Source organism: Chiloscyllium plagiosum, unplaced genomic scaffold (assembly GCF_037043375.1).
Source record: "Chiloscyllium plagiosum isolate Xiang-an unplaced genomic scaffold, Cpla_swu_hap1 HiC_scaffold_41, whole genome shotgun sequence".
Taxonomy (NCBI): domain Eukaryota; kingdom Metazoa; phylum Chordata; class Chondrichthyes; order Orectolobiformes; family Hemiscylliidae; genus Chiloscyllium; species Chiloscyllium plagiosum.
The window spans coordinates 24,219,379-24,231,224 of record NW_028270179.1 but is presented as its reverse complement, the minus strand read 5'-3'; the positions used below and the strand labels follow the sequence as shown (position 1 = coordinate 24,231,224).

Genomic DNA, 11,846 nt, shown 5'->3' with positions numbered 1-11,846 from the left:
ACTTCACACTCTGATTGATAGATTTCCGTCTGGAAAGGATGATTTTTTTTACAAATCCTGGGACTACGATTTGCTGATGGTACGACGACACTGCTCAACCATGTTTCACTTACATGTCAGTAGACGTTAGACAGGCTGAATGGACATCCCCGCGCCAATCATTATTGTAGCAGACTCTTCACTCACAGATGTATCCGGTAAAAGAAAAATATGATGTATTTTGTTGGAAACAAAAGTTTCCAGCGGCATCAAGGTTGCAAGGATGAAAACCATTGTTTCCCCCACCTTACACTGTGCTCCTCGGATGAGCCCTCTATGTGAGATTTCAGATGATTCTATAATGTGGCAAGTGGGAGACATGGCACACGTCTCCGCTGGCTACCACTGCGGGAAATGCACCCAACTCTAGCTCATGGAAAACCGTGTTAGGGAATTGGAGCTGTATCTGGATGAAGGCGTAATTGAGAGGAGTTACCGGGAGTTGGTCACTCCCAAGGCTCAGGACAATTATAGATGGGTTACAGTTAGTGGGAGGAAAGGGGACAGACAGGCAGTGCAGAGATCCCCTGTGGACATTACCCTCAGCAATAAGTATACCGTTTTGGATATTGCTGGGGGTGATGACCTACCAGAGGAAAACCATAGTCGTCAGTTCTCTGGCACTGAGCCTGACACTGTGGCAAAGAATGGAAGGGGGCAGAATAGAAAAGTATTCGTTGTAGGGGACTCGATAATTTAAAAAATAGACAGGAGATTTTGTGGTCAGGATCGGGATTCCCGGAAGGTATGTTGCCTCCCTGGTGCCAGGGTCCACGATGACTCCGATTGGGTGTATAAGGTTCTAAAATGGGAGAGCGAACAGCCAGAAATCGTGTTACATATTGGCACTAATGATAGAGCCAGAAAAAGGATTGAGGATATAAAACGTGATTTCAGGGTGTTTGGATGGAAGCTGCAAATCCAGACGAACAGAGCAGTGTTCTCTAATTTGCTACCAGTGCCACGAGATAACAAGGCGAGGAACAGGGAGCGGGCGCAGCCTAACACGTGGCTGCGTAGCTGGTGTAATAAGGAGGGCTTCAGATATGTAGATAATTGGGATGCCTTCTGGGGAAGGTGGGACCTTTACAGGAAGGACGGTTTGCATCTGAACTGGAAGGGGACCAATGTCCTGGGTGGAAGGTTTAATCGAGTAGTTCGAGAGGTTTTATACTACTATGGCAGGGGGTGGGAACCTGAACTGTGTACCGGAGATGAGAGTTGATGCAGATGAGGCAATAGCAAGAGGTAGACCAGCTAGTGGGAAGGGTTTTCCTGGAAAGGAACCAAGGAATCAGTTAAAGTGTGTTCGTTTTAACGCAAGGAATATCAGGAATAAAAGTGACTAACTTGGAACATGGATCAGTACCTGGTGCTATGATGCTGTGGCCATAACACAGACATGGGTTTCTCAGGGGCAGGAATGGTTGCTGGATGTTTCAGGGTTTAGAGCATTTAAAAAGAATAAGGAGGGGGAAAAAGAGGAGGGGATGTAGCACTACTAATCAGAGAGGGTATCACAGCTACGGAAGATTCCATTGTCGAGGAAGATCTGCCTACTAGTCAGTATGGGTGGAAATTAGGAACAGCAAGGGAGCAGTCACCTCGTTAGGAGTTTATTACAGGCCCCCCAATACAGCAGGGACATTGTAGAAAGCATAGGTCGGCAGATTTTGGAAACGTGTGGACTTAGTGCGGTTGTTGTAATGGGTCTCTTTAACTTTCCCAATATTGATTGGAACCTCCTTCGAGCAGAAGATTTGAATGGTGCTGTTTTTGTAAGGTGTGTTGAGGAGGGTTTCCTAACTCGGTACGTTGACAGGCCGACGAGGGGAGAGGCCATTCTAGACTCGGTGCTCGGAAAAGAGCCGGGGCAGGTATCAGATCTTATGGTAGGAGAGAATTTTGCTGATAGTGACCACAACTGCCTGACATTCTACATAGCTATGGAGAATGAGAGGATTAGGCAAAATGGGAGGATATTTAATTGGGGAAGAGGAAACTATGAGTTCGCGATTAGACATGAGTTAGGAAGTATGGTTGTTCCATGGTAAAGGCACGATAGACATGTGCAGACTGTTTAAGGAACAGTTGTCGCGAGTGATGAATAAATATGTCCCTCTGAGACAGGCAAGAAGGGGTAAGATAAAAGAATCTTGGATGACGAGAGCGGTGGAGTGTCTCATCAAAAGGAAGGAGGAAGGAGGTAGCTTACATAAGGTGAAGGAAGCTGGGGTCAAGCTTAGCTCTAGAGGATTACAGGAAGGCGAGGAATGAGCTCAAAAATGGTCTGAGGAGAGCCAAGAGGGGGCACGAGAAAGGCTTGGCAGAAAGGATTACGGAGAACACAAAGGCATTTTACACTTATGTGAGGGATAAGAGAAAGGTCAAAGAAAGAATAGGGCCGATCAGGGATAGCATAGGGACCTTGTGTGTGGAGTCCGAGGAGGTAGGGGAGCCCTAAATTAGTTTCTTTTGCTTCTGTCGTTAGGAAAGAAACGAACTTTGTTGTGCAAGAAACGTTTGAAGAGCAGGTGTGCATGCTGGCATGGATAGAGACAGAGGAAACTGATGTGCTGAAAATTTGGTCAAACATTAAGACTGACAAGTCGCCAGGCTCGGACCAGATTTGTCCTCGGCTGCTTTGGGAAACGAGAAATGCAATTGCTTCTCCACTTGCGAAGATCTTTGCATCCTCGCTCTCCACTGGAGTCGTACCTGAGGATTGGAGAGAGGCAAATGTAATTACTCTCTTCAAGAAAGAAAATAGGGAAATCCCCGGCAATTACAGACCAGTAAGTCTCACGTCTGTCGTCTGCAAGGTGTTAGAAAGGATTCTGACGGATAGGATTTATGACCACCTGGAAGAGCATGGCTTGAATAAATACAGTCAACACGGCTTTGCGAGGGGCAGTCATACCTCACAAAGCTTATAGAGTTCTTTGAGGATGTGACTAGAAAAGTTAACGAGGGTCGACCTGTGGATGTGGTGTATATGGACTTTAGCAAGGCATTTGATAAGGTTTCCCGTGGTAAGCTCATTCAGAAGGTCAGGAGGAAAGGGATACAGGGGAACTTAGCTGTCTCGATACAGAATTGGTAGTAGAACTAAAATATTCTGCATGGAAGTCAGTGGTGATTGGTATTCCACAGGGCTCTGTCCTTGGGCCTCTACTGTTTGTAATTTTTATTAATGACGTGGATGAGGGGATTGAAGAATGGGTCAGCAAGTTTACAGACGACACAAAGATTGGAGGTGTAATTGACAGTATAGAAGGCTGTTGTAGGCTGCAGCGCGACATTTAAAGGATGCAGAGATGGGCTGAGAGTTGGCAGATGGAGTTCAACCTGGATAAATGCGAGGTGATGCATTTTGGAAGGTCGATTTTGAAAGCTGAGTTCAGGATTAAGGATAGGAGGAACAGAGGGATCTTGGTGTGCAGGTACATAGATCCCTTAAAATGGCCACCCAAGTGGACAAGGTTGTTAAGAAAGCATGTGGTGTTTTGGCTTTCATTAACAGGGGGATTGAGTTTAAGAGTCGAGAGATGTATAAAACCTTGGTTAGACCGCACTTGGAATACTGAGTCCAGTCCTGGTCGCCCTATTATAGAAAAGATGTGGATGCTTTGGAGAGGGTTCAGAGGAGGTTTTACCAAAATGCTGCCTAGACTGGAGGGTTTATCTTATGAAGAGAGGTTGACTGAGCTCGGACTTTTTTCATTGGAGAAAAGGAGGAGGAGGGGGACCGAATTGAGTATACAAGATAATGAGAGGCATAGATAGAGTCGATAGTTTATCTTTGAAAGTTGCCACTCAGGTGGATACAGCTTGTAAGAAGGCCTATGGTGAATTCGCGTTCATTAGCAGAGGGATTGAATTCAAGAGTCGTGAAGTGATGGTGCAGCTGTACAAGACCTTGGTTAGGCCACATTTGGAGAACTGTGTGCGGTTCTGGTCGCTTCACTTTTGGAAGATGTGGAAGCTTTGGAGATGGTGCAGAGAAGATTTACCAGGATGTTGCCTGGAATGGAGAATAGGTCGTACGAGGATAGGTGGAGTGCTAGGCCTTTTCTCATTGGAACGGCGAAGGATAAGGGGTGACTTGATAGAGGTTTATAAGATGATCAGAGGAATAGATAGAATAGACAGTTCTCCATCACATTTCTCAATTTCCTCTATCCCCTCTTCTCACCAAATATATAATATCTCTCCTTCTGTATTCACTGTATTCCTTGATTTCTCCAGTTTTCTCTCCTCTTCCTTCGCCTCCATCTCCAATTTGCTCTCTTGTTTCCACTCTGTACTCATTGTGGGCTTTGTGTGTGAGCGTACACGTATGTCTGTGTGAGAATATGTACGCGCATGTATGATTTTACTTGCCATGCGGACACCTAACGTTTCACAACAATTAATAGATTGAACCTTGGGAGTGCAATTTCAGATAGATAGGATAGTAAGGGCTGAGTTTGGAATTCCTGCATCGCATCATAGTGTATAGCAGTTGGGAGGTCAATGTTATGGTTGAGCAAGCCATTGTCTCGGCCACTTTTGGAAGATAGTGTGCAATTCCGTTCTGCTTATTATCGGAGGAATGTTATGAATCTTAAAGGGTTCAGAAAAAAATTACAAGGATGTTACGAGGATTGGAGTATTTGAGGTAGAGCGCGAGGTTAAAACGGCTCGGGCTATTTTCCCTAGAGAGTCAGGAGCTGAGGGATTAACTTTAAAACTTTTGTAAATTCATCAGAGACACGGGTAGGGTGAATAGACATGCCTTTTCTCCAGGATTGGGAGTCCAAACAAGTGGGCATTTATTTAACGTGAGAGTAATAACATTTAACAGGGACCTTTTTCACATGGAGTTGGTGCATGTTTGGAATGTGCTGCCAGAGGAAGATCTGTACCGAAGGGTTTGTTCCATGCTGTACATCTCTATGACTCTGTGATTCTTTGAACCTATGATATTGAACACAGTATCTTATCAAGAGCGAATGAACCGTCAATATCCACCGCTGATGCATTGTTCCCGTAAACAGACAATTAGTGATTGGTGCATACTCAGCACCAGCTCACTCTTTTGAACTTTACTGGAGGGTGTCATACAGAATCGTGACTGACAGCAGGACAATTTAGTTTCGGGGGTAAATATTTAACAAACCGACAATGACTGTTACACGAGTACTCTGTGTTGAAAACTGGCAGGGAACCGTGGTGTCATACAATTACTAGGCAATGGCCATCTTAATAAGACACTGAAGAATCACTACCTTTTGATAGCCAATGGCGTTACCATCCATGATTCCGCCCACCCCCCTCAACCCATCTATCCACATCCTGGGATTACCAATGAGAGCAATTCGCCTTATTGCCTCATGTCATTCAATGGGATTACCATCATCGAATTATCGAATTCCCTGACGATTAACATGCTAATGATCACCATTGAAAGTGAATCTAATCATTGTCCTTTGAAGTTCAATGATGTCACTGTCACAGAATGCTGCCCACCCGACAACATCTTGGGGTTTTCCATTGAGAGTGAAACTAACCATAGCCCCTTGATATTCAATGGCATTACCAACGTTGAATTCCCTCCAGATTAAAACCTGGGAGATTACCATTGACCAGAAATTGAACTGGAGTCACCAAATCAGTAGAGTCACTATAAGGGAATCTTGCAGCGATTAACTCACCTCCCGAATCACTTCCTAATGCCGTTCTACCATCGATAAGGCACAAGTCCGGAAAGTAATGAAATACTCTCTCAAGATTTGAATGAGTGCAACTCCAACAATACTCCAGAGAGTCAACATAATCACAGGTATATCAGTTCGATTGGCTGACACCACATTTAACCCTCCTCTCATTTATCTCGCCATCATTCAGGCACTCCACCTGTATTACTGATGAAGAGCTTTTGCCTGAAACGTCGATTTTAAGACCATAAGACATAGGAGCGGAAGTAAGGCCATTCGGCCCATCGAGTCCACTCCGCCATTCAATCGTGGCTGATGGGCATTTCAACTCCACTTACCCGCATTCTCCCCGTAGCCCTAAATTCCTTGTGACATCAAGAATTTATCAATTTCTGCCTTGAAGACCTTGAGCGTCCCATCCTCCACTGCACTCTGTGGCAATGAATTCCACAGGCCCACCACTCTCTGGCTAAAGAAATGTCTCCGCATTTCTGTTCTGAATTTACCCCCTCTAATTCTAAGGCTGTGTCCACGTATCCTAGTCTCCTCGCCTAATGGAAACAATTTCCTAGCGTCCACCCTCTCCAAGCCATGTATTATCTTGTAAGTTTCTATTAGATCTCCCCTTAAAATTCTAAACTCCAATGAATACAATCCCAGGATCCTCAGCCGTTCCTCGTATGTTAGGCGTACCTTTCCAGGGATCATCGTGTGAATCTCTGCTGGACACGCTCCAGTGCCAGTATGTCCTTCCTGAGGTGTGGGGACCGAAACTGGACACAGTACTCCAAATGGGGCCTAGCAGAGCTTTATAAAGTCTCAGCAGCACATCAGTGCTTTTATATTCCAACCCTCTTGAGATAATTGACAACATTGCATTCGCTTTCTTAATCACGGACTCAACCTGCATGTTTACCTTTAGAGAATCCTCAACTAGCACTCCCAGATTCCTCTGTACTTTGGCTTTACGAATTTTCTCACCGTTTAGAAAGTAATCCATGCTTCTATTCTTTTTTTCCAAAGTGCAGGACCTCGCATTTGCTCACATTGAATTCCATCAGCCATTTCCTGGACCACTCCTCCAAACTGTACTGATCCTTCTGCAGCCTCCCCACTTCCTCAGTACTACCTGCCTGTCCACCTAACTTTGTATCATCGGCAAACTTCGCTCGAATGCACCCAGTCCCGTCATCCAGATCATTTTCCTGCTCCTCGGATGCTGCCTGAACTGCTGTGCTTTTCCAGCACGACTCTTCTCCAGAATCTGGTTTTCAGCATCTGCAATAATTGTTTTTACCACATTCAACAAGCATTCGTCAAACCGAAAAGTGAAATTGCTGGATAACTCTGCAGGTCTGGCACCAGGTGCGAGACGAAAACAGAACGAATGTTTCGGGAACCCAAACACAGGTACCCCCTTCCTCTGCTTGAAAGGCACAGTAGCAGTAATGCGTATCAATTACAAAAAGGATTACATTCTCTAAAGATCTTCAGGCAGCACTTTCCAAACAAATGACGACTTCCATCGCGAAGGTCAAAGCAACAAATGTATGGGAACATGACACCATGTCTGTTCCCCTCCAAGACACTCGCTATCCTGACATGGAAATGTATCGCCGTTCCTTCATAACTGCTGAGTTAAAAGTTTGGAATTCCCTCCGTACTGGCACAGTGGACTCTACCTACAATACATGGAACATAGCATTTCACGAAGGAACTAAGGCTACCTGCTAAAGGGTAAATTAGGAATGGTGTTAAATGCTAGATCCACAAGTGAATAAAATAAACGAATCATTTACAGAAGGGTAACTGTTTAGAGAATACAGCCCCTCAAAGATCTGCAAGGCAGCATTTGTGTGGAGGCGGAGAAAATGAGGGAGACACTATACGAGTATTTTGCATCAATGTTTGCTGTGGAAAAGGATATGGGAGATATAGAATAAAGGTAAATGGAAGGTGACATCTTGAAAAATGTATTTTCCAGATGACGAATTGCTGGATTCCTTGAAACGCATAAAAGTTGATAAATCCTCAACACCGTGTCAGGTGTAATCTGGAACTCTGCGTGGAGGTAGGGAAGTGATTGCTGGGCCCTTTGATGAGATATTAATAGCATTGATCCTCACAGGTGCAGTGCCGAAAATCTGGAGTTTGGCGAATTCGGTTCCACTCTTTACGAAAGTTGGTAAGGATAAGCCAGGAAACTGTAGATCACTGAGCCTGACGTCGAAGGTGAGCAAGTTGCTTGAGGGAATCATGAGGGAGAGGATGCACAAGTATTTGGAAAGGCAAGGAGTCATAGTCAATACAACTTAGAGCATAGGGATCCATGTCAAACAAACTTAATCGAGTCTTTTGAAAAAATAACAAGGAGGATTGATGAGGCGAGAGCATTAGATGTGATCTCTAAGTACTTCAGTCAGACGTTCATCACGGTTCCACATGGGAGATTGATTAGCAATATTAGATCTCTTGGAATAAATGGATAAATAATTGGCTTAAAGGTAGAAGACAGAGAGTGTTAGTGGATTTGTGTTTTTCAAACTGGAGGTCTGTCACTCGTGGCTACCACAGGAATCTGTGCTGGGTCCACTACTCTTCCTCCATTACGTAGATGTTTTGGATGTAAGCATCAGAGGCATCGTTAGTAAATTTGCAGATGAAACCAAAATTGGAGATAGAGTGGACAGCGAAGAAGGTTACCTCAGATTAAAAAGGTATCTAATTCAAATGGGCCAACGGGCTGAGAATTGGCAGATGGAATTTTACTGAGATATATGCGAGGTACTCCATTTTGGAAAAGCACAACTTAGCAGGATTTATATACTTAATGGTAAGGTCCTAGAGAGTGTTCTGGATCAGTGGTGCTAGAAGAGCACAGCAATTCAGGCAGCATCCGACGAGCAGCAAAATCGACGTTTCGGGCAAAAGCCCTTCATCAGGAATAAAGGCAGAGAGCCTGAAGTGTGAAGGGATAAGCTAGAGAAGTGTGGGGGTGGGGAGAATGTAGCATAGAGTACAATAGCTGAGTGGGGGAGGAGATGAAGGTGATAGGTCAGGGAGGAGAGGGTGGAGTGGATAGGTGGAAAAGGAGCTACGCAGGTCGGACAAGTCCGGACAGTTCAAGGGGACAGTGCGGGCTGGAAGTTTGAAACTAGGATGAGGTGGGGGAAGGGGAAATGAGGAAACTGTTGAAGTCCACATTGATGCCCTGGGGTTGAAGTGTTCCGAGGCGGAAGATGAGGCGTTCTTCCTCCAGGCGTCTGGTGGTGAGGGAGCGGCGGTGAAGGACGCCCAGGACCTCCATGTCCTCGGCAGAGTGGGAGGGGGAGTTGAAATGTTGAGCCACTGGGCGGTTTGGTTAATTGGTGGCCCAACATTTCAACTCCCCCTCCCACTCTGCCGAGGACATGGAGATCCTGGGCCTCCTTTGCCGCCGCCCCCTCACCACCAGACGCCTGGAGGAAGAACGCCTCATCTTCCGCCTCGGAACACTTCAACCCCAGGGCATCAAAGTGGACTTCAACAGCTTCCTCATTTCCCCTTCCCCCACCTCATCCTAATTTTAAACTTCCAGCCCGCACTGTCCCCTTGACCTGTCCGGACTTGTCCGACCTGCCTAGCTCCTTTTCCACCTATCCACTCCACCCTCTCCTCCCTGACCTATCATCTTCATCTCCTCCTCCACTCACCTATTGTACTCTATGCTACTTTCTCGCCACCCCCACCCTCCTCTAGCTTATCTCTTCACGCTTCAGGCTCACTGCCTTTATTTCTGATGAAGGGCTTTTGCCCGAAACGTCGATTTTGCTGCTCGTCGCATGCTGCCTGAATTGCTGTGCTCTTCTAGCACCACTGATCCAGAATCTGGTTTCCAGCATCTGCAGTCATTGCTTTTACACTAGAGAGTGTTACTGAGTAAAGAGACCTTGGAGTGCAGGATCAAAGCTCCTTTAAACTGGAGTCGCAGGTAGATAGGATGATGAAGAACGCGTTTGGTACGCTTTCCTTTATTGGTCAGAGTATTGAATACAGGAGTTGGGAGGTCATGTTGCCGCATTAAAGGACATTGGTTAGGCCTCGTTTGGAATATTGCGGTCAATTCTGCTCTTCATCGTATGGTGAGGAATTTGTGGAACTTGAAAGGGTTCACAAAAGAGTATGAAGATGCTGCCAGGGTTGGAGGTTACTGAACTATGGGGAGGGGTTGAATGGGCTGGAGCAGTTTCCCATGAAGAGTCGGAGGCGTATAGAAGTTTAGAAAATAATAAGGGGTATAGATATGGTAAATATCTATTTACCAAGGGTGGGGGAGTCTGGAACTGGAGGGAATAGGTTAAGGTTGAAAGAGGAAAAGGGTAAAAGAAACTAAGGCACAACATTTTCAAGCAGAGGGCATATCTATATATCGAATGAGCTGCCAGAGGAACATTTAAAAGGCACGTGGATAGATATATGAATAGGAATGGTTTCGATTGATATGGGCCGGGTGATGGCAGGTGGGGTTAGATTGGATTGGGATATCTGATCGGCATGGAAGTGGTGGACCGAAGCATCCGTTTCCATGCTGTACATCACTATGACTCTCTGACTATTTCAGCATCTAAAGCATTTTGATGCATCAGGGAAACAGAAAGAGAGAGGGGGGGATTTTCAGAGACAGCAAGAGGTAAAAATGTAAAACAGAGAGAAAGCCAACTCATGTATCTTCAGGAAATAGAAAGAGAGATACAATGACAAAAAGCGGATATGAAAAGGATGTGGAATGGGGAGGAAAGAGAGATGGAGAGAGATTCACGAAGAGGTCTGTGAACAGATGTACGGATAGGCATGGAGGGAGATCGCGATAGTTAGCGAGAGAAAGAGAGATGCAAACAGATGGTGAATGCGTGAACAGGGATTTCAGGAGAAATGAGAAAACAGACTACAAGGAAATGAAGGGTGGAGCTTTCTTACCGTGACTTGGGGCAGCAATAAATTGCCGATGTGACAATGTTGAAGCAGTGGAAGAAATAAATACACAGCAAGCTCAAACAATCAACATCCTGTAGTGATGAGCAAGATCTGTTGCACCGAAGCATTCTGTGTCTAAATGTTAAATGCTAGCTGAAAGAAATACGGAAAATCAGCAAAGGAGCAGGATTTACTCCGGTTGATGAAAATTGAACATCCATGGTCAAGGTTGCCTCATTTGGTTTCTTCTGAGAACCTTTGTCGAGCTCTAACAGCCAGAGTCTATTACTGATATCTATTGGAGCAAATCCTTCCAGTAGTCCCTTGCTCCATCCGATAGCACAACCCAAAGTGGAGAGTTGAAGCTAATTTTGAAATGTATAAATTAAGCGAAATCCGCTTGAACATACATACGTTGGGTTCTGCAAAATTCAATGAAAGGACATGCAAGGGAATTATCTTTCAGTTCTCGATGATCAACGCACTGGAGTCCTTGATCTCAGAGTCTAGGTGTTGGTCAGTAATTAACTGATGGCTCTTAATGGGGTCCCACATTTTTGACTGGGCACAGAAAAACACAAAGTGAAACGCGTAGAGCTTTGTGTATCTTTGTCGTCAGAGCTTCATAGCTGAGAGTTAGCAACATTGGCCTTTCTCTCCTGCGGCCTCAAAGAAGCTTCTCCTTTCTGGCTGGGAGGGAAGTTAAAAGGGAAATGCATAGTCATATTACCTTTAAGCTCAGCCTTTGGACTGGAGACTGCTTTCTCTCCTGCCGCTGGGGAAGTTCGCATCTTCCCTATTGACTAAACTAATCAAGCTCAGAGATTGATGCATTTCACAATGGCGTGGGATTGTGGGCGGAGAGACTGCCATTTCTTTATCGATTACACAGTGTTCGTCAATCAGCTCGATTCGGTGGGACTCATCTCAATATCAGTAGAATTTATAAACGGGTCTCATGGCTCAGAGATTAAGAAAATGGGAAATTGTTGGAGAAACTCAGCAGTTCTGGCAGCACATGTATCTGGTCGGCATGGACAGGTTGGACCGAAGGGTCTGTTTCCATGCTTTACATCTCGATGACTCTGCGACTCTATGTATATATAAAGGTCCCGCATATGAGTCGTTTCTTTCCGGTACTCTCGTTTCCTTCCA

At 45.2% G+C, this 11,846-nt stretch overlaps 1 pseudogene; it reads left to right on the top strand.

The window, feature by feature from the left end:
• The first annotated feature begins 412 nt into the window (after nucleotides 1-412).
• LOC148138189 (uncharacterized) lies at nucleotides 413-1,264 on the top strand (annotated as a pseudogene).
• Nucleotides 1,265-11,846: the final 10,582 nt, after the last annotated feature.